Source organism: Schistocerca cancellata, chromosome 5 (assembly GCF_023864275.1).
Source record: "Schistocerca cancellata isolate TAMUIC-IGC-003103 chromosome 5, iqSchCanc2.1, whole genome shotgun sequence".
NCBI lineage: Eukaryota > Metazoa > Arthropoda > Insecta > Orthoptera > Acrididae > Schistocerca > Schistocerca cancellata.
Genome location: NC_064630.1, coordinates 308,241,411 through 308,264,534, shown reverse-complemented (window position 1 = coordinate 308,264,534; position 23,124 = coordinate 308,241,411). Strand labels below are relative to the sequence as shown.

At 44.3% G+C, this 23,124-nt stretch overlaps 1 protein-coding gene across 1 annotated transcript in view; it reads left to right on the top strand.

The window, feature by feature from the left end:
* Positions 1-961: 961 nt before the first annotated feature.
* LOC126187634 (UDP-glycosyltransferase UGT5-like) overlaps positions 962-23,124 on the top strand; it is a 147,289-nt gene continuing 125,126 nt past the window's right edge. The window contains exon 1 of the mRNA XM_049928833.1: positions 962-1,093. The gene's annotated coding sequence lies outside the window, so the exon portion shown is untranslated. The remainder of the gene's footprint in view (positions 1,094-23,124) is intronic.

Genomic DNA, 23,124 nt, shown 5'->3' with positions numbered 1-23,124 from the left:
CATAGAACTAGCACAGCATAATCCTGAACCATCAGTCATATATTCCTCCCAGGGTGAATGTATTCGGAAGAAACGATGGAATAAATAAAATTTAATAGGAAGAGTGGTCCATCTGACAAAACATCTAATTCCATTGTTCCCTGCAAATAGCATACTATGTTTTCATGCATACTGCAATCAAAAATGCTGTTGTTGGGTCAAAAATGACACACAGAAATATTATGATATTGTCTTAGTGTCACTTAATGGGTGGGCCCCAAGAGTCACCATTTTGGAAGGAACACAAGCTCAGACGGAGAACGTAATTCACAGTCACGAGCCATTGCAATCATCTAATTTTGGGAAAATCGGCTAAATTGGAATGTAGCCCCTTTTCCTATAGGCAGTGTTTGCTAATTTGTTTCTCTGGTAGCTGTAATGATGAAAGCAATGTATTTTTAACGTTTTGAATGTTCATTTCCTGCAAAAACCTTTCATTCTAGCAGACCTATTTTTTTCTGTAACAAACTATGAATTTATATCTACGTTCTAACGCTCGGTTTCTGTGAGAAATTATGGCCACGAAGCTGTCAGTTCAAGACGCGCGTCGTCAACAAAGCAGTCGCGGTAGTAAATTATCTCACCACGCTTTATATTCACAAACCACGATTTAGAACTAGCCGTTATCGTTAACAGCGCCTACAATCTACGACAACTTTAAGCGCTCCAGTGTCCAGAAAAAAATCCGGGTCTTCAATGACTTTACAAGCATTGAAACATTAAATTTATCTTAGATTAATAGCTTAGAGGGGCGAAAGAGAATTGTGTCGTTGAGATTAGCCCAGTCAATTCAATCACGCGTGCCTGTATTACCACATCTATACTCTGCAGTCAGCAGACCTAGGTCAGAGATTCTACATGCAAGGGCATGAGAAGCGTGGAATGAATGCTCCAGAGGTTGTATCTTCTCCGATTAACCGCTGCCTGCTTTGACAGCGAGAACGTCAGTACTCACTCAGCGGGAGGCGCGGACAGCGAGGCTGTGAAAGTATGTGCATTGTATAGAATTGGATTTGTATAGTTTCCCGAACCAACACAGAACGAAGCCTGAAAGGTAGGCATTATATTTGATAACCAAGTAATTTTTTAAAAACAATGTCGTAATAAACAGTTTATTGTGACGCAAGAAACATTCAGCCGGCCGGCAGTGTGTTTTCGTGTTACCGTACTCTGAGCTGTGTGATAAAATCTACTGCGATGTTAACTTTACATTTGTACGGTATATTTCTTTCTATTTATGCGTTTCATATACTTAAAACTATCACGTCGCTTCATTAATGGTAGAATAAAAATAGTTTAAGTTGTAGGAACGAACGAGTAACAAACAGCTCCAGTGAGATACATAGGGGCTATACGTATTTAGCAAAAGTGATAAGACTGGTAGCATTTGTAACTTAAGTTGGTTATAAAATAGTGTCCACGCTAAGGAGCATGGACTCGCGCAGTGTTAAGATCTTTTCTTAGAAAACGGCTAAGAAACGTCTCACAAAAATGAAAAGATGAGTGACGTGCCGTCCTTGTAAATTAAAGTAAAACGAGCGATTTAAGTACAAAGTCTGCAGGTATTTAGATTAATTGGTAAAGGCAATGCAGAGCAACAGCGAAAGGGCAATTGGGTAATAAACAGGTAGTAGAGTTTTCAAGTCTAGCGGCAATGTGAGGAAATAATAGAACTGGATGTAAAGAAGCTATGTTATCTGTGCAGATTACGAACTATGGACGTGACTGTCATATACAGTATCCTATATGCAGTTGTACAAAATTTCATTTTTTGTTTTGTTTTTTGTTGGCGAAGAGAAGGGATTGTGGTATTCTTTTATTATTTAGTAATTGGTAGTTCAGTTAGAGAAATATGGTTTTCTGCGTTGTTGACATCGTGAAGTATTGTTGGAGGCTTAGTTCTAGCCCTGGAGTTTTTTCCTTGTGGTTTACAGAACTTCAGTTCTTGTCGTTAATTTTCTCCTAAGACATGCAATATTCTATGCGATGTAGTTGTCTTACTATTACGAAGACCCCGTGGCAACTGACAAGGAATAAGCAGGTAACAAATCAGATGCAAATAAGTAACTTTTCATTACAGTGATAAAAGAAAACTACCGTAATCGAATGTATAGATCACATTGTCGCTGAACAATAAACAGCGTCTATCTGAAAAGCTTTTTCTTTCCAACTTATGTTGGACTTCGTTGATTAATCTCTTCCCACGAAAGTGAAGTAATTTCAATAATGTGGTCATGGGTTTTGTTTCCCAAAATATCGTTAAAAGGAATGCCAGGTTGTGGGGCGGCGGGTTGGTATTAAATGGGTTTATTATATATGTTTGGTTTGTAATGTAGAAAAGAAAAGATGCTTTTCCCTGCCGTTTAACCATATGTGGGGCGGCAGGTGGAATTAATTGTTACATAAATGTTCCTATTATTTATTCTGTTGTTTTGCCGTTCTCAACACTGGCTCTCTAACTACAATTTTGGCAACCAGAAAGTGATTAGCCAAACGTGAAGCCTGTAATTAGAATTCCTAGTGCCCACTTCATCTGAGAAATACACTTATAGCTACAGCTTATAGCTCTGAGGAATTAGAAGATAGTTTTTGATTATGAATCCCAGACAATCATGAAAAAACTTTCTCTGTATTCTGAAAGTCACAGATGGAAAAAAAGAATCCACACAATTCAACTACCAGAGCAGTTCAGAGTCTAATGCGCTGATGCAACTATAACTGTCCAAATTAAATGTTTAAATGAATGCTCGCCATAATTTGATGATAATGTTCATCAAACGCCACGCTAAATAATGGTAGAATGTCTGTCCCGCGGCAGCACGTGAAAATAAGACATACGCAAACTGAAGATAGATAATTAAAGTCATCCCAGAATTAACACTTCACTCGAAAATGATTTCATGGTTACGCGTATCCCGAGTAACTTAATACGGCATCCGAGGCTGTTTATAGCAATGATACTGACGCGACGTGACTCCCGACACAGGTGATGTGCTAATCAGCGTCTGGAGAGAACTGGGGCCTTGCTTCCTCGCGCAGCGTTCTTATATATAAAGCCGTGGTGCGGACGGCTAAGGGAACGCCTGATCAAATCGGCTCTCCCAACTAGCCGCTGGGCTAGTAATGCACCACTTTAAGTTATTGAATAAATCATCGCTTCCTTTGCTGATGGCCGATGAAGCTCTCAATTTAAATGTGCATTCAGCACACAGGTAAGTAATCATAATAAAGGTCTGACGTGGCCAAGTAAAATATTTTGGGCAAGAGAATTAATTTAATTACACTACACGCAGTAGACGAGCTCTGAACTTGCCCATTGGAGATACGCTATCGCTATATTTTTATAGTTATTCAATTGAAACTTCTCACATCTTTATGATTATAGCGGATCTCCATTCTACTTAAATATAAACATCCTAGCCTTATTTATTAGCCTACTTAATCTATCTTGCTTCCTTAATTTTTAAGACAAAAACCAGAAAATATTGAATTTCAACTAAAATCTTAATTTGTGAGATCCAAAGTACTGTCCCGATTAAACTATTATGAAAAAGGAATCTAAATATAAATTTTTAAGTCTCTAGCTCTTTTCTGTTGCGCCAATGATTTTTACAAAAAAAGTCCAAATTTCGAAAATGGTTAAAGTTATCGAACTGATATTCAACACATATTGATTTAGTATTACTCCTGACATGCTAGAACCGTTTCAGGTTATTTACTTGATTTTTAAAGTATTGCGCAACATTTGACGTCAGAGCTAGTTACAGCGGACTGGCTGGCACACAATGGAAAGGCTGATATTAATTTTATACAGCGTGAGTAGGCTGCTTCCCTACAAGGTGAAGGATATGGACAGTTTTCTTCGCTGACCAGCGCCTGTGCTGTCACTCACGATCTCGTCGATGAGACGTGGAAACTTGGTCTAGCTCCAGATTTTCACTCTGCAGCGGACTGTGCGCTGATATAAACTTCCTGACAGATTAAAACTGTGTGCCCGACCTAGACTCGAAATCGGGACCTTTGCCTTTCGCGGGCAAGTGCTCTACCATCTGAGCTACCGAAGCACGACTCACGCCTGGTACTCACAGCTTCTGTAAAGTTTGGAAGGTAGGAGACGAGGTACTGGCAGAAGAAAAGCTGTGAGTACCGGGCTGGAGTCGTGTTTCGGTAGCTCAGATGGTAGAGCACTTGCCCGCGAAAGGCAAAGGTCCGGAGTTCGAGTCTCGGTCGGGCAGACAGTTTTAATCTCCCAGGAAGTTTGGTCTAGCTCCTTCCTTCACTTATTGTTATTAAGTTGAGCGGGTTAGGGAATCTTTGATTGGTGACTTTTTGCAACTAACGCCTGTACATCGCCACAGCTACGCTAATAAGTATATGTAGTACTTAAATGGTGCCCAGCGGCACTTTAAATTGTATTTTCGCCGTCTTGTTGTACAGGCTCTAAAGAGCAGAGTTTAGATGTCGTCGGCAGAGAAAGCTTAGTTTCCGCCACTGGAAAAAAGAAGATAGGACTATGGTAAGTCGTAATTGGAGTATTATAAGTTACAATAGACTTGTTCTTTCAATATACGGTACGCTTTTAGTAGCGGCGTGTAAATAATGCGTGGAAACCTGTAGCTGATGTGAATCTTGCCGTCATAACTTGTTTAAAAAAAGCATAAAATAGACAACGAAATTTATATTCTATAAATGGTTAGTAGCGGAGGATATTTCGGTACCGCTATCATCTCTTCATTATCATGGTCCATTTGCGATTGGCGCGCGGGAAGAACGACCGTCAGTAAATTTCCATATGAGCGAGAATTAACTTTTAACATTTTTGTCATTTTCTGAAATGTTGTGTGAGAAACTGTTTCTTGTGCCTCGAAACGAACGTTCTGAAAATTTTAACGGTAAAAGTCTCTGCGACGCAATGCACCTTTGATGGACGACATACTATGTATAGGGCTATTTGTTTTTATTTCTGGCGCACGAGTATCGGGGCTACATGCCCACCTGCCGCGGTCGAACTGAAGACACGCAATAATAAAATACATAATACTACATGCTATGGGATTTAGGACGTGTTCAGTTTTGTGTTAAAAGTTCAGTACTTAGGTGTAATTTATTTCAATATAATTTGTGACGAGGCGCATGCCCTTCTGTGGATCCTCTCTACATAGGTTAATTTAATACTACTATCTACATCACTGCTCTGCAATTCACATCCAGATGCATAGCAGAGGGAGCACTGAACCACTTTGACTAATGAAAGCCGAAATATTTCCGTGTCAGTTCTGATTTCTCTTATTTTTTTACGATCGTCATTACTCCCTATGTAGCTCTGAGTCAAAATATTTTCGCATTCTGAGGAAGAATTGGCGATAGAAATTTTGTGGAAAGATCTCGTCACAACGAAAACGCCTTTGTTTTAATAATTGTCATCCCGGCTCCCGTGTCATATCCGTGACACTTATTTCGCGATAATACAAAACGAGCTGTCCTTTTTTTAACTTTTTCGGTGTGCTCCGTCAATTCTATATGGTAAAAGATCTCATACCGCATAGCTATACTCCAGAAGAGAGCGGACAAGCGTAATTTACGCATTCTCGGAAGACTGGTTGCATCTCGTGTGCTGCCAATAAAACGCAGTCTTTGGTTCGTTTTCCCCACAACACATCGTGATGATTCCAATTTAAGCTGTTCATAACTGTAATTGTAACTGACTCGACAACCTTTAAATTTTGCATTATTTCTCATGTATCCAACAAACTTAACGGATTTTTTATTCTCATGTTGAGGACGTCACACTTTTTATTGTTCTGCGAAGGGTCCGGAGAAAAGATTACATTTGAAGGATAAGTTCCTTTGAAACGCAATTTGGCAGAGGAAATAAGTTGATTCGACGTATGTCGAAGACGAGGCCACTTGTTTGCAGGAGGGTTTGAACGGTGGAGTGCGAACACGCAGCGCGCGGTGAATTGCCCGAACTTTGGACATGTCTATGGACATGGTGCATCAAATTGTACGCACTAAACATACTGAGTTGCTACCCACACAAGATTACCCGTGTTCAGGAGGTGCTTCAAGGTGACCTGCCAGTAAGACTCGTTTGCTCTAGAATTTTTGCTCGCATGGAAGTGGTCAATGAGTGGCCATGAAATATTCTGTGGACAGAGGAGACCATCTCCATCTCAAAGGACGTGTCTACACATAATTGCAGAATATGGACAACGGAAAATCCGCTCGCATTTTAACCGGCTCGCTACTTTCTGCGAAGGTAACTTTGTGGTGCGGGTGGACGACATCTTTTATCGTAATTTTATAGAGGAGATTGATCCTGCGAGTCCTGCTACTTGTTCTGTCACTGGTAAACACTGTGGATCTTCTTCGCCCCGACGTCGTTCCAGTCGTTCAGCTGCATGGAAGTGTGGACAAGATCATTTTAAAGGAAGGTAGTTTTCCTTCGCACATTGCACGGCCAGTGAAGCAGCTGCTGTAGAGGCATTGTGGAAGTACTGGAATTACCAGCCGTCATTTCCCTTCAGCCTGGCTGTCCGGACCACCTGATCTTCATCCGTGCGACTTCTGTCTTCAGTACACTGATTACAAATGTAGCCGATTTGAAAGCTCATGGCCGGCCGCGGTGGCCGAGCTGTTCTAGGTGCTACAGTTTGGAACCGCGCGACCGCTACGGTCGCAGGTTCGAATCCTGCCTCGGGCATGGATGTGTGTGATGTCCTTTGGTTAGTTAGGTTTAAGTAGTTCTAAGTTCTAGGGGGCTGATGACCTCAGATGTTAAGTCCCATAGTGCTTAGAGCCATTTTAACCATTTTTTAGAAGGCTCATGTTACACAAAGCATCCTGAACGTGATCCCTGATACATTAAAATCTGTTGTGGAACAATTACATACCGATTTCCTTCATCGTTTGCTGCAAGTGGAAAACAGCTCCCTCCTTAACTCTTGCCGCACTCTCGCGCTCCTACACTCTTCTACTCAAGTTGTAGGTGAACTTTCGTTGCCAGTATTTTAACCCTGGTAATTTAAAAATGTCAAAGGGAATATCCTAGTCAACATTGGCAAAATCTTTTTCTAAACCTACAAATGTTACAAACGTAGATTCTTTCTTTCTCCAGTCTCTTTTAAATAAAATCGTTGGATGCAGCTCTTAATGAGTAAAAAAACGCTGCACAAAAAAATTCTACTCCTGAATAGGTACTGTCCCATATATTTAAAAAATCTACATTGGGTTTCGTGATTTGCCTTCTTCCGCCTTAGCATTTGACTGTGTCCATATCAATTGCTGGTGCATAGAGAAGCTTTTCGAACTTACTTGATTAACCTTTTCCTGTCCAAACCGTGAAAAACTACGGATTTAATATTTGGAGAGAATATTATCAAGGATACTAAAAAGATTAGAGTATTGTTGTAGATATACTTACTTCAATTTATGAACAAAACAAGTGGGGGCTTACCTGGCCCGGCAGAATATATTCATTATACCTGATCCGGTTATTATTTTTTACATTAATAGCACCAGTTTATATTAACCGAAACAAAGCGAAATAAGATTATAGTCATCAAAACACAGTATCCTTCCACATAGAAGGGCCCTTAATTTCTTATTATGAAATGAACAACGCAGCAGTAAGAGTATATAGTTTTTCTGTCCTCTGTGAGCAGAAATATTGAACCATCATCGCCAAAGGGTTTCCTGTGCTACAGCAAAGGTACACACGTTCCGACAGGAAGAGGGCGCGCGTAAATTCGACACCATGCTATTTTGAGTCTCGAATTAGATCTGGAGGGAAGCGTTTAAAATTATCTCCAACTCACGATGAGAAAATAGTGTTGGAAATGTCAACAGTTCCTGTCTTGAATTGATTGTGAAAGAGCACACTAAACTCGATAAGCTTAAGTTACTGCAAGTTAGAGCGGAGCTTTTAATAGAATACCAAAATACCATGTAGATATGTGTTGTAACGTATTAAATGAACTGATTCTAGCGTCTCACTTCTTTTAATTCATATCTAGAAGTCTGTTCAGGTCGTATAATGGATTATTAGTTCCTGTGGGTTCCAGCCACATTGTAACCACCGTCCATGTCCGTCGTCAACACACAGTAACCACTCACAGACGATAGGCGGCAGCACTAGCAATGGAGGCCAGAGGGTATATACAGCTTATTGGGGGACCCAGAAGTTATCGTAGAGTGGAAACTGAGAGATTTGTCAAAGACCAAAGGGCATGATCGTTAGGTTTGAGGCCAACGGGGAAGTATTTCCAAAACGGGTAAGTCTGTAAACTGTCCATGCGCCGCCGTGGTTAAAGTATATCGAGCATGACAAAATGGCGCTATCCAAAACTGGTGCCGAGGAAACTGTGGCGCGCCACAGGCCACAGATGACAGGAGGGAACGACGACTGCGGAGCCGTGTACGGGCGAACAGACGTGCAACTGTTCAGCAACGGCCCGCTCAGGCGAGTCAAACCTCCAGGGGGTCCACAACTCTTTTGTGGATGCATGTGTGGCGAGCACGGGGCCCCAAGCTATTGCAGCCTTCTTTCTCTCCGGGGCTGCATTTCCTTCCCCTTCCCCTCCTTTCCCCTCCTTGCTCCTTTCCCCTCGCCCTCTCCTCTTCCTCTCTTGGTGACCTTGCTTATGTTGGCCCCCGCTATCCTCCTGGTTCTGTTGGTATTACAATTTGGCTTTGTTGCGTAATCACCTCCTTTTTGCATTCCCTGGTCCCCCTCTGGGGTTTGACCTCCATTCCTAAATTTCTCCTCCGTAGTGTGAGCCATTTGGGAAGAGCACCTTACCTAGTGTCTCCAACGTGTGCCCTCCTAGTACATTCCACCTTTTTTTTCATGTCATTGTCTGATGCTAGTGTGCATAGCCAGCACGGTACCCAGCCCATGTGGTGGGGCCGCTATGTACACTTTTGGTTGAGCCCCCTGAACACACAGGGATCACACTTCTGATACCTGAGCTGTGACCACCTCATGCATGCCTTGGAGTGGTTATTTGTCATCCTGGAGCATCAGAACTCCCGGCAATGGCCGCCGTTCCAGATGACCTTTGTTGTGGCTGGGTGGCGCTCGTGAGGAGAGCCCCTGATTGGAGTGGGTGGTATCAGGGCGGATGCTATGCAAATGAAACTCATACGGGTCCAGAACTCTGGCCGTTCTTCTGCGGCCACCTCTCTGTGTGGAACTGATTCTTAGAGTGCTGCTTCTCTTGCCACTTCAGCCTTCCCTTTCATGGCTACCCTCTGGGAAGAGGGTCAGGCCCGTCGGCTAGGGGCGAAACCTTTCCCCCGTTATCTAGTTTGCACCAGGACTGATGGGGATACTTTCACCAATACCAAACCCTTATTCTTTGTGGAACACATTGAAGACAAGTTTGGTGATGTGGACTCCCTGAGCAAGATGCGGTCGGGTTCATTGCTGATCAAAACTGCTTCAGCTGCCCAATCTGCGGCCCTTCGTGCCTGTACCCATCTTGGCACAATTCCTGTGTCAATTACCCCCCACCAGTCTCTAAATATGGTTCAAGGTGTGATTTTTCACAGGGACCTCATCCTTCAAACTGATGAGGAACTTTGGGACAATCTCGGACGGCGGGGTGTTCACTTTGTTCGCCATGTTCAGAAGGGTCCTAAGGACAATCGTATTGATACTTGTGCCTTTATCTGGGCCTTTGAAGGGGATACTCTCCCTGAGAAAGTTAAGATTATGGTTTATCGATGTGATGTGAAGCCGTACATCCCAACTCCTATGAGGTGTTTTAAGTGCTTGCGTTTTGGACACGTCTTCCCGCTGTTCACAGGTCCCTCTCTGTGGTGACTGTGGATGTCCACTGTGAGGGGAGTCCCTGTGTTCCCCCTCCTGTGTGTGTAAATTGTCATGGCAGTCATTCTCCATGTTCACCAGATTGCCGAGTATATAAGAAGGAAAAGAAGATACAGGAGTATAAGTCCCTTGATCGTTTGACCTACACAGAGGCCCGTAAGAAGTAGACACGTCTTCACCCTGTGTCCATGACATCTAGTTACGCTTTGGTTACATCTTCACCCCTTCCTCCCCCTTCCTTACCCCCATCCCGGACCCCTCTCCTCCCCCCCTCCCCTGCGGCTCCCACACCTTCTCCTCTGGGCGCTGCACCCCCTCCCCAGCCGGAGAAGTGTCCCACTCCTACGGCGTCTGCCGGTCAAGGGCGCCTCTCCCAGGATGCCCCTTCCCGGCACCTTCCAGGCCAAAGGTCTGCTGCCACGCGATGACCGCGAGAGCTGTGGTCTGTCAGCCCCCAGGTCGCCCGGTCTTTCTGTTCCCGATCTTGCTGCAGCTGGCTCCTGTATGCCACACAGCGCTCCTCGATCTCAGCCTGAGAAGAAGATGGAACTGTCCTGGGACAGAGCCTCTGGTGTCACCGGAGGTTCCATCCCCGACTTCACAACTGGATTCTGACTTGTCGTTCATGGATGTCGCCCACTCCTTGTCGGTGACGGGTGGGGACCTGGCGGTATGACAGGCTTTAGTGTTCAGCCCCCATTTAAATCATCGCTCTGTGGTTCTCCAAATGAACTGTAATGGATACTATCGTCACCTTCCGGAATTGAAATCCCTTCTTTCGTCTTACTCTGCAGCTTGTGTGGTTCTACAGGAATCTCATTTTACTGATGCTCACTCACCGACCCTCCGTGGGTTCCGTGTTATCTGTCGAAATGGGGTCGGACCCCTGCGGGCTTCTGGTGGCATTTGTACATTGGTCCGTACAGACATTGCTAGCACGTGGATTCCTCTTCAAACTACATTGGAAGTGGTTGCTGTTAGGGTCCACCTGGACTCTGAGGTCACGGTTTGCAATCTTTATCTCCCTCCTGACAGGACTCTTACACCTGCTGCCTTAACTGCCCTTCTTCAGCAACTTCCTCTTCCCTCCACCTCCTTGGGGATTTTAATGCTCATCATCCCTTGTGGGGCAGTGCCTTTCCATCTAGACGAGGTCTTCTCATAGACCCCCCTACTCATTTCAGTGCTGGTCAAGGTACCTTTTCTGCCATTGATCTTCCTCTTTCTTCTCCCTCTCCCCTCCCTCCTCTCTTCATTACACTGGTAATAGTGACCATTTCCCGTTGATTATCACGCTCCCTTCCCGCTCCCCGATGGACAGGTTACCTCGTTGGCCTTTCCAACGCTCCGATTGGCCTCTACACACAACTCAGGTCGTGTTTTCTTCCTCTTTGTCGGGTTGTATTCATGACGTCTTACGTGACGTGTCTGACGCGATTGTTCGGGCTGCTAGCCTTGCTGTCCCGCGCTCATGTGGACCATTTCGTCGCCGGCAAGTCCCGTGGTGGAGTACTGCCATTGCCATCCGTGATCGCCGTCGAGCTTTGCAACACTTTAAGAGGCACCCATCCGTAGCCAGCCTTACTACCTTTAAACGCCTCTGCACTAAAGCCCATTATTTAATCAAACAGAGCAAGCGGATATGTTGGGAACGATTTGTTTCTTCCCTCGGTTCTACTATTCCTCTGTCACGGGTATGGGCTACACTTCGCTCTCTCCATCGGCAGTCCACCCTCCCAGGCCTTCACCTCCCAGATGGCCTTTGTACGGACCCGTTAGCTCTTGCAGAACATCTTGCAACCCATTTTGCAGTGGCATCAGCATCAGCCTCCTATCCGGCTGCTTTCCTTCACCAGAAACAGTGGGCCGAAGATTCCACCTTATGTTTTACCCCTTGAGTCAGAATCTTACAATGAACCTTTTACTGAATGGGAATTTATTTCTGCTCTATTTTCTTCTCATGATATGGCCCCTGGCCCAGACTCCATTCATAACCAACTGCTTCAACATCTCAGTGCCCCACAATGGCAACATCTTCTTCGGGTGTTTAACTGTATCTGGCTCCAGGGTGACTTCCCTTCTCAGTGGAGGGATAGCATCGTGGTCCTTAAGCCTGGTAAGAACTCCCTATCTATTGACAGCTATCAGCCAATTAGTCTGACCAATGTTGTTTGTAAGTTACTTGAGCAGATGGTAGCCCGTCGGCTCAATTGGGTCCTCGAATCTTGGGATCTATTGTCCCCTTACCAGTGTGGCTTCCGAGAGGGACGGTTTCCGATCGATCATTTACTTCACTTGGAATCCACACTTCGGCAGGCTTTTTCCCAGCGCCGCCATTTGGTTGCAGTATTTTTTGACCTTCGCAAGGCCTATGACATGGCCTGGCACCATCACATTTACTTACCCTTCATCAGTGGGGTCTTCGGGGCCCACTCCCGATTTTTATCCACCAGTTCCTGTTCCATCGGTCATTCATGGTTCGGGTTGGTACTGTTTTTAGTTCTCCACGGACCCAGGAGACGGGCACCCACAGGGTTATGTCTTGAGTGTCCTTCTTTTCCTCATTGCTATCGATATATTTGTGGCCTCTGTCGGTCCTTTGGTCGCCCCTGTCCTGTATGTGGAAGATTTCTGCATTTGGGTTAGTTCTTCTTCGATGGCCTCTGCAGAGCGGCAGCTCCAGGGAGCTATACGGCGTGCCTCTGCATGGACCCTCTCACACGGGTTTAAATTCTCTCCTCTAAAATCACGGGTGATCCACTTCTGTCGCCGTACTACGATCCACCCTGATCCAGAGCTCTATCTTGATGCACAACGATTGCCTGTGGTCCCACAGTTTCGTTTCCTGGGTCTTCTTTTCGACAACAAGCTCACTTTTTCGACAACAAGCTCACTTGGCTGCCCCATATCAGACTTCTGAAGGTAGTATGTCTCCGTAAACTCAATGTCCTTCGCTTCCTTGCCCACTCCTCTTGGGGGTGCGGACCGTTCCCTCCTTATCCGTCTTTATCGTGCTCTAGTTCTGTCTCGCTTGGACTATGGTTGTCGAGTTTATGGTTCAGCTGCTCCTTCCACTCTGCATGTGCTGGATCCAGTCCACCATCATGGTATCCGTTTGGCCACCGGTGCCTTCCCTACTAGCCCTGTTGATAGTCTCCTGGTTGAAGCTGGGATCCCCCCCCCCCCTTTCTGTTCGGCGGTCCCAGCTTCTGGTGTCTTATGCACTCGCTATCCATTCCTCTCCCACTCATCCTTCCTATTCTGTCCTGTTCCCAGACCATGGCCGTCGCCCACCCGATTCCCGCCCTCGGACGGGTTTACCGGTTGGTCTCCGCCTTGCGTCTCTTTACCGTGATTTCCAGCTTCCTTCTTTGTCCTGTCTTCCTCGCTCCCTCCCCTCCACCCCCTCCCCCATTCCCCTGGTTAGTTCCTCGGCCTCGAATTCGGATGGACCTCCGCCGAGGTCCGAAAGATTCAATCCCCTCGGTGGTGTTCCGTTCCTTTTTCCGCCAAATTTTATGGGAGTTTCGGGATGCTGTTGTTTTTTACACTGATGGCTCTAAATCTGCTGATCATGAGGGGTATGCCTTCACGTCCTCTGTTGGAACGGAAAATCATCTGCTGCCACCTGCATGTGAGGTGTTTACTGCAGAATTGATGAGAATTTCCCAGGCCCTTACTTTTATTAAACAGTCCCAACACAACCACGTTTTGTTATGTATGGACTCAATGAGTGGCCTTCTGGCTGTTGACCGGTGTTTTTCGCGCCATCCCTTGGTCTCTGCCATCCATGACCATCTCGCTGATATTCACCATGCTGCTTGTCCCATTGACTTCGTTTGGGTCCCTGACCATATGGGTATCCCAGATAAGCAGCTCGCTGATCGTTTGGCTGGGGGAGCAGTTACTTACCCCGTTTTCTGTTACCCCTCCTGCAGCGGATTTACGGCTTCACATCAAATCCCACTTCGCACAGTCATGGGCAAGCTCTTGGGAGGCTACTCCCCTGTGTAATAAACTTCGTGCGATTAAGGTGACAACAGGCCCGTGGCGTTCTTACTTCTTCCTCTCCCGAAAGGACTCTACCATGCTGTGTCGTCTCCACATTGGCCATACCAGGATGACCCATGGTTTTCTTTTGCTTGATGAGCCACCCCCACTTTGTGGTTGTGGAGCCTTCCAGCCAGTAGCCCACATTTTGGTTGAATGCCCCCTTCTTTTGGCTCTGTGTGCGAAGTACAGACTCCCCCACACTTTACCTTTGATGTTGGCTGACAATTCCCGGATGATCTCTCTGGTTCTCGGTTTCCTCCGGGAAAGTGGTTTTTATTCTCAGTTTTAAGGTTTTTAATCTCTCTCTGGTGTTGGGGCAGGGCGGTGAGTGTTTGGGTGTCTCCCACTGTAAGCCGTGTTTGGAGATTCCCGACTCTCCTCCCTGACCTAGATCCTCTTTTCTTCGCCTTTTACTCTGTTTTTACCCTTTTTTTAAGGATTGGTTAGTCTCCTTTTCCCATACGTACTTCTACATTCTCTCGGTTGCATCTTTTAAGTCACAGGTGGTCTTGCCTATGCTGCTTCAGCATAGTGTTGGGTTCGTTCTCTTGCTGACTTCCCTCATTTTGTTTTTACCATTGACAACATGACTGCTCTTTTGCGTTTTTAGCCTTTTCCCTTTTATTGTTCTGACTTTCCTGAGATGTCACACTAGTGGAATGGAACACATTTGAAACAAGGGACTGATGACCTTGCTGTTTGGTCCCTTAGACCCAACAAAACCAACCAACCAACCAATCAGGTGACCCAAGGGGCTACCAACAGTGTCTATTCGACGACCGTTCAGTTGCTACACATGACCCTCCGCAGCAGAGGCCTGAGTCATGCACCCATGACTGCTGGTCTTCGGCGCCGAAGGCTGGAATTAGCATTCAGTACCGCAACTGGACGTCCGCTGAGTGGCTACAGGGGATCTTTTCAGATGAATCACGTTTTATGGACCATCGGCCAAATGGTCATTGGCGCGTACGGCTTGAAATGTCTGAAAGCAAACACCCTGCAACAATCGTTGGAATGGCGAGGTCGGAGGAGGGAGCGTTATAATCTTCGTGATGATGTTTTCCCTGGGTGATCTCATCATTGTGAAAAGCACACAGGATCTGTGCAAGGATGTACATATGTCCACCCTCACATCCAATTCGTTTTTCATCACGATGGCATCTACCAGGACACTGCCAACGTGTCACACACTTCGCAGTGTACATGCGTGGATTGAAGAGGAATGTACTCCCCTTGCCACCAGACTCCCCGGATTAAACCCAATAGAGAATCTGAGAGACCACTTTGATAGTACTTCATGTGTCACGGAGGCTCGACAGACAAACCGAGCCCAGCAGGCCATGGCGCTGAAGTTGGCATGGCCTCACATCCCTGTTGGTGCCTTCCAGAATCTCAATGACTTTCTTCCTGCTTTTGACAGGTGGTCACATTAATATGACGGGACTGTGATTTTTACTAGTCTTACCAGCGCTGGTGGAGCAATTGATAGTGTTGGCCCCAAAAATTCAGCTTATGGGTTTAAACCCAGTTGAATTCTTCACATTCAATATAACACTGCATGCCACACATATAACATGTGTAGATTCTGAAAAAGTTTGAAAGTGTTGGTTAGAAAACACACTTCGAAATCCTGAAGGTATATGGGAAAAAATACAGGGAGTGAAAGCTTGTCTTCAGCTTGTACAGAAAACAGACTACATTTCTAAGAGTTGGGGAATCTAGAAGGGTGGTGGTAACTCTATATTTACACTGTGCCAAATCACTGAAGTGCGTGGAAGAGACGACGTCCAACTGTACCACGAAATAGGGTTTCTCCCTTTGCTTGCGTATGGGGCGTAGGAGAATGACCAAGTAAATATCTCTCCCGCTTTCTAATTACGAATATTCAAATATTGTATTAGCGATATGTATGGCAGCAGTACGTAGGAGTCCAGTGTATTCCTAAATTTCTCACAAAATACTGATTCTTGAACCTTTGTTCAGGCTTTCGTGGAATAATTCTTTCTTCAAGCTTATGCCAGTTCAGGGTTTACAACATTTCCCGTTGATCACACTTCTGACCATTCGCCCTGCCATTCGTTGTTTAGTACGATATCACCTATTAGTCCTATTCGATATGGGTCCCAGACACTGCGATAATGTTCTAGGATGAGTTTCTAGAGTATTTTGTAAACTGTGTACATTTTTCAACAACCTGTAAATGGCCCAAACCCGTCCACCATTTACTTACCTACAACTGAGCCCATGTGATCAGATCAGTGCATACCGCTACAAAATTCAACCTTGACTGATTGTTTTTGGGTCATTGGTATTGCACTTCTAGGATACTAGGTTTTCGCACTTTTTGAAGTGTTCACTTTTACATTTCTGAACATTTAAAGAAAGCTACCAACGTCTCACAACTCCGAAATCTTATCAACGTCTGTCTGAATATTTACGCAGCTTATTCCAGATAGTACTTTCATCTGCAAAAAAACGTGAGGTTATTAGTGTCGCCTAAAAAGACACTGACATAAAAGATAAACAACTAGGGTCTCAACACACATCCCTGTTGTACACCTGTAGATCATAATTTCTGTCCCTGACTCTTCATCCAAGATAACATCTGATATACTCCTACCAATAAATCGTCTATCTGGTCAAAAATGTCGTTCCTTATACCATATGATCGTAGTTTCGTTAAGAAATATTGGTGTTGCAGCGAGTCAAATACTTTTCAGGAGTAAAGAAATACTGCACTTACTTGATTTCCTTGGTCTATGGCTTCTAATGTCATGTGAGAAAGGTTCGTGTTGGGTTTCGCATGACCGACGTTATGGGAGTCCACGCTGATTGACACGGAGGAAATTCCTCTGTTAGAGGAACGTCATTTCATTGGAGCTCAGAATCTTAAGATTCTAAAACAGTCACACCCGCCTACAAGAAGGGTAGTAGAAATGGTCCGCAAAACGACATTCCAAAATAAATGGCGTGGGATTTTAGTACATCTCATCAGCGACAAAGAAACCTATATTACAAAGTTAAACGTTTGAATTGGCACGGATGGCTGGTTATCATGAGTGTGCTCTGTCATGTGGTAAAACTGAAACCATAAGTCTGCTCTTAATTCTGTTCCAGTAATAATTCGAGAAGAAGATGGGCGAAAAGAATTGGCACTTGACATAACTATGGAGTGGACCACGATATGCCAAGTCGGCAAGACAGCGTGTTAGTGATGAGTGGTGCAGTATCCTCTTGAAACTTTGAAGCAACGCTCGAACACTGGTACATGTGAGCGGTGCCTGTAAGCAGAATTCGTCGGCATGACTTCAAAAAGACTGCAACAACTCCAATTCCTAAGAAGGCAGGAGTTAATAGGTGTGAATATTAACGAACCATCAGTTTAGTGTCATGGTTGCAAAATATTGTCACATTATTTACAGAAAAACGGAAAAACTAGTAGAAGCCTATCTCGGGGAAGATTTCGGTTCTGGAGAAATTTACGAACATTGGCGGCAGTATTCACCCTTTGATTTACTTCCGAAGGTTGACTTGAGAAAGACAAAATCTGTGTTTATAGCATCTGTATAAAGGGCGATCAAAAAGTTACCGTTTGAGGGCGTTTCTGCAAAGCATAGGTAACGTAGCGCGACTCCGATCCGGATACAAAAGCATCGACATGTAGGCAAGGTATTAGTATGGAATTCGTGTCTTTCTAACATGCATGCGGCAAATACAGAAACGTGAACTATGGCGACGTTATTACTAAATGCATCCAAACAGGACCAACGTGCTGTTCTTTTCTTGGCTGCCGAAGGATGAATACCGCTAGACGACCATCGGAGAGTGAAGAATGTGTATGCAATTAACGCGATTTGGCCGAGAAAACTGCGAGAAGGGGTGCTGCTTCATGGTAACGCACGTCCCCGTATTGCATTTGTAACGCAGAAGTTATCGCGACTCAAGTGGGAGACAGTCGAGCACCCGCCCTACAGTTGATCTCTCCCCATGCGATTATCACACCTTCGGTGCCTTAAAAAGAGGCGTTGAGGGGCGATGATTCCTGTCTAACGAGGAGATGCAGCTGGCAGTTCCAGACTTCTTCACGGTATTTTACCAAAGTGGTATCTTCAACCTGATTAGCACACAGATTCTGGACTGCATGGCCTTCGAACTCACTGAAATTCTAAAAGTAGCAGGGGTAAATTACAGGGAGCGCAAGTTGCCTTACTTACATAAAGCACACTGCAGTTAAACGGATCGAGGCATGAGTCAGTGATTGAGAAGGGAGCGGGACAGGGCTGTAGCCTATCTCCACGATTTTCAAATGAAATGGTTCAAATGGCTGTGAGCACTATGACTTAACTTCTGAGGTCAACAGTCCCCTAGAACTTAGAACTACTTAAGCCTAACTAACTTAAGGACATCACACACATCCATGCCCGAGGCAGGATTCGAAACTGCGACCGTACCGGTCGCGCAGTTCCAGACTGTAGCGCCTAGAACTGCTCGGCCACCCCGGCCGGCCACGATTTTCAATCTGTTGGTTGACCAAGCAGCGAAATGAATCAGAGGACTTTGGAAAAGGAATTAAAATTCAGGGAGAAGAAATAAAATTTTCGATGTTTTGCGCTGACATTGTAATTGTGCGACTGCGATGGACTTAAGAGAGCAGCTGAATGGAATGGATAGTGTCTTGAAAAGAGGTTGTAAGTGAAACAAAGTTAATGGAATGTAGCCGAATTAAATTAGTCGATGCTGTCGGAATTACGTTACGAAATGACACTAAAAGTAGTAGAAGCGTTGATATTTAGCAGAAAAATGACTGGCAGAAGTGGGATAGATATGCGTATTCGCAGTAGTAAGAAAAGCATTTCTGATAGTTAAATTTATCATGTCTAAATTTGTCCTTTTTGAATGTTATTTGTCTTGAGTGTGGACCTTGTACGGGAGAGACGTCAACGATAAACAGCTGAGACTAAAAGAAAATGGAAGACACTGAGATGTGCTGCAACAGCATAATGATATATTAAATGGATGTATTGGATACCTGATGTGGAAGTTCTAATCGAATCGCGGAGGAAAGAAATTTGTAAAACAACTTGATTAACGGAAGAAATCGGTAAAGGACACATCCTGAGACAATGAGAAATGTAGGAAAGTGTGGAGGGCACGCACTGTAGAAGATCAAGGCTTCACTACAAACGGTTTCAAATGGTTGTAGAATTCAGTAGTTGTGTAGATATGAAGAGTCTTGTGCAGGATAGATTAGCATGGATAGCTGGATCAAACCATTCTTCGAACTGAAAAGCTACTGCTGCTGCTGCTGCTGTTACGTGGACTACATGCATATTTCAAGATAAGATACCTTATGGGTCCCACACGCTATAATACCACTACTGTGTTGGTATTATCAGTTCAGTACAAATATAAAGGGGGGTAAGAAACCAAAGAAACGCAATTACTCTGTAATTACAGAGTGCAGACAGCGAGTCCCTATTACCATAACACTCAGAAAATATCCTTGAACAAGGTCCGAAATGTTACTGATTCGGGTTCACCTTGTAACCTATATGCAGATTAAATAATACTTCTGATAAGTATCAACCCTCTTTGTTGATACTGTTCTCAAGACTCGTTCCCTGAGTGATGACAATCAACCAAAGTAAAACATTAGGTCAACATGCGAATCCCCTCGGAAGTAGTCCATGCCCTTTAGCGATAAAGGTCAGCCGCGGTGTGGAACATTCGTAAGACTTCACCGTTGTGGCAGCTGCAACAGTCGCCTTGGGAGAGCTTCTTTATAGCTTTGTTCTTCCGACTATACTGCAGCTGACTGGAGCGGCTAGGTCGTCGCCCTTCCGCGGAACCGCATGCCAGTCTTACGACGGGTTGCCTACCCGGAAGGTCGTGGGCCAAAGCCTTGGTTGTATTACGTGTGGTCGCGACTCGCGCGTATCCTCCGTGCTACGTGTTGAAACACCTGTCATTCAATGCTTCTGTCCAAAAGGGCGTCCTTTGATAGAATTTTGCGAAATATTGAAAAATAACTTTTTTTTTAACCGGCACAACCTAAGACACTGAAACAGAGTGATCTATCTGTATATTCTGCAAATCACTAAACTGCACGATAGAGGATACTATTCAGTGCAGCACTTTTTGCGACATAACACTTTTCCATTTGCGGATTGAACGAGGGAATAATGATTACTTAACTGCCTCTGTGTGCGCTATAATTAGTGTAACCTTGTCTTTGCGGTTCCTGCGTGAGATATATAGGGGGTTGAAATTCGTATTATTAGACTGCTCACGCAGTACTGGTTCTTCAATCTTATTAAGTTTTTGCGGGATAGCGGCGTCTTTGTTGAAGCGTCTGCCAGTTCAGATTTTTCGGCACCTCCATGTCGCACTGCATGGGGCAAACAAACCTGTGACTATCCGTCCTGCCTTTCTTTTTGTAGTATCCCGCGTGCGGGCCCCACGCACTGGAACAATATTCTACGTTAGGGTTTTGCAAGCAGTCTCTTTTGCAGACTGATTGCATTATCCCAATATCTTACCACCGAACTGAAGCCTACCGACTGCTTTACCTAGAATTAAGCCTGTCCGATCTTTCTATTTCATGTTCCCACAGATTGTTGGAGAAAGGTTTTGGTATGAGTTTACTGATTCCGCTTGTGTGACTCATTGATATTTTAGCCATAGGCTACTAGGTATTTGTGTTCTGAAGTGCGCAGTTTCGTATTTCTGAACATGTAAAGCAAGTTTCCGATCACTGAACCATTTCGAAATTTTGCTAAGATCGGACTGAATATTTGCGCAGCTACTTTCAGACAATACTTTGATAGATAACTACATCTGCAAAACGTCTGAGGCTACTATTAACATTGTCTGCAAGGTCAAACGAATGGCAAGCAGTGTGTCCATCATCCGCAGCAAGCATAGAAATATTGTAGGCCTATAACCTCGTAACGCGAAAAAAATATTGGTCCCGCCAGGAATACATTAGTTCTTATGGTATGTTTTATCGGTTAACACGATTTTCGGTTAAGTCGAATTACGAACTCTGTTTCAGTTCCTAGCGTAATTAAATTCCACTGTAACACACTTTCGACCTTAGAGTATTCTAAAGCGTAATTTTTTCCGAAATGAATGTAGGAAATGTAGCTAAAAAGCTAATTATACTTTTTGTTGACTGGTTTTCAACATAGTGTCGGTAGCCTCGATTATCTCAACAATCAGCGTATGTTGTACATTGTAAGACATTCAATAATGTGTGCAGCTGCATTTAGGAATGTACTCAGTGCCAGATTTGACAGGTGTTCTGTAAGTCATAGCCGTATCGAGTTAGAATACTGAATTTTAACTACAGTTACAACCGGTACCATAGCACGCGAAAATGGCAAAGAGGAAACAGACAGCTCTAAATGTACAGTTAAAGCTTAAGATTCTAGATGAATTGGACCGTGGTACCAAGAAAACAGCAGTTGCAGAGCAGATTGGAATACCTAAATCTACTTTATCTACGATTATTAAGAATCGAGAAAAAATTAATGCTGCGGCTTCAGGTTCTGGAAACAAATCTAAACGACTTCGTACCGCCAAGGAAGAAGACATGGAGACGTTACTGTTAGAATGGTTCAGTCGTACGCGTGCATCTAACATACCTTTAACTGGCCCTGTGATTCAGTCAAAAGCAAATGATTGCTAAAGATATGGGCATCGAAGACTTCCGTTGTACTGCTGGTTGGCTGTATCGGTTCCAAAAGAGACATTCAATTTCATCTGTACAAATTTATGGTGAAGCAAATAAAGTTTATGAAGAAAGTGTGAACAGCTGGTTGCATGAATTCAACCGAGTGAGGGAAAAATACGCCTCGTGTGATGTGTTTAACATGGATGAAACTGGATTTTTCTACAATCGTTTTCCAAATCACACTCTGGGGATAAAAGGTGATAAGTGTCACGGTGGAGCACGAAGCAAACAACGTGTGACTGTTGTACTGTGCTGTAATGCTGACGGCAGTGAGAAGATTCGTCCCTGGGTTATCGGTAAATCCGAGAAACCACGTTATTTTAAAAACATAAATATGGACACTTAACCTTGCATCTACTCTCACCACAAGAAAGCTTGGATCGATGGCACATCATTTCGCAAGTCTCTTCTTCCTTTCAACAATCGAATGGTTGCTCAAAACAGACATGTTCTTCTTACATTGGGCAGATGTACTGCCTATAACGTTCATGATCGGAACCTATCCAACATAAAGGTTCAGTTTTTTCCACCCAATGCCACAAGCTGCCTTCAGCCTTTGGACCAAGGCATAATCTCTCTCATAGAGAGAGAGAGAGAGTATCGTAAGCGACTTGTAAGAGTTGCAATTCGTGCTGCTGAAAACAATAGTGCAACCCGAAATTGGAATATGCTTGACGCAATAAAAGCCATCGCAGCAGCCTGGAACTCAGTATCGCCACATCATGTAGGGAAGTGCTTTAACAGTGCTTGGAGACATAGCAACGCTGAAGATGTCCACGAGTTTGAAAATGCCACTTCACCTGATGAGTGGACAGTTTTGCAGGACGTTGCGAACCCTGGGATTAGTTTCGAAGAATTCATTAGTGCAGACGACGATGTTGCCATGTGTGTTTCTGTGGAATCAGATGTGCCAAAAGCTGTGAACGGGGTGTAGGAAGGGCTATCAGAAGAAAGTGAAGAGGAAGAGAATACAGATACCATTCCACCTACCCGTCAGGAGATGTTTTCCGCCTTGGACTGTTTAGAACGGTTCGCTTCAACATCCGACGTCACTGCTGGGTTTACGGACGCTATCATTACAATTAGTTGTGAAATTACAAAATATTATCCTTCCCATGAACGTTAGCGAACCATGACCGATTTTTTCCAAGAAATTAACGTATATAATTTGTGAGTACTTGTATTTTACAATCACTTTATAGTGTTGTAAGGCTACAATAATGTTATTGATAGTGTAGTGTATTACACATTAGTGTACTGCTGTACATGTATACTTATTAAAATCTGTGTTTTTCACTAAACACGAATTTTTTTAACACGAACTACTGATTTTTCGGTCCCTTCGGATTCGTGCTAACGAGGTTTTACTGTATTAGTTTTGTAAGTGGGACTGTACAACGAATCGTAACAATATCCTGAGCTCAGAGAGATCTCGAACAGAATGGCCTACTCCTTACCAACCAGG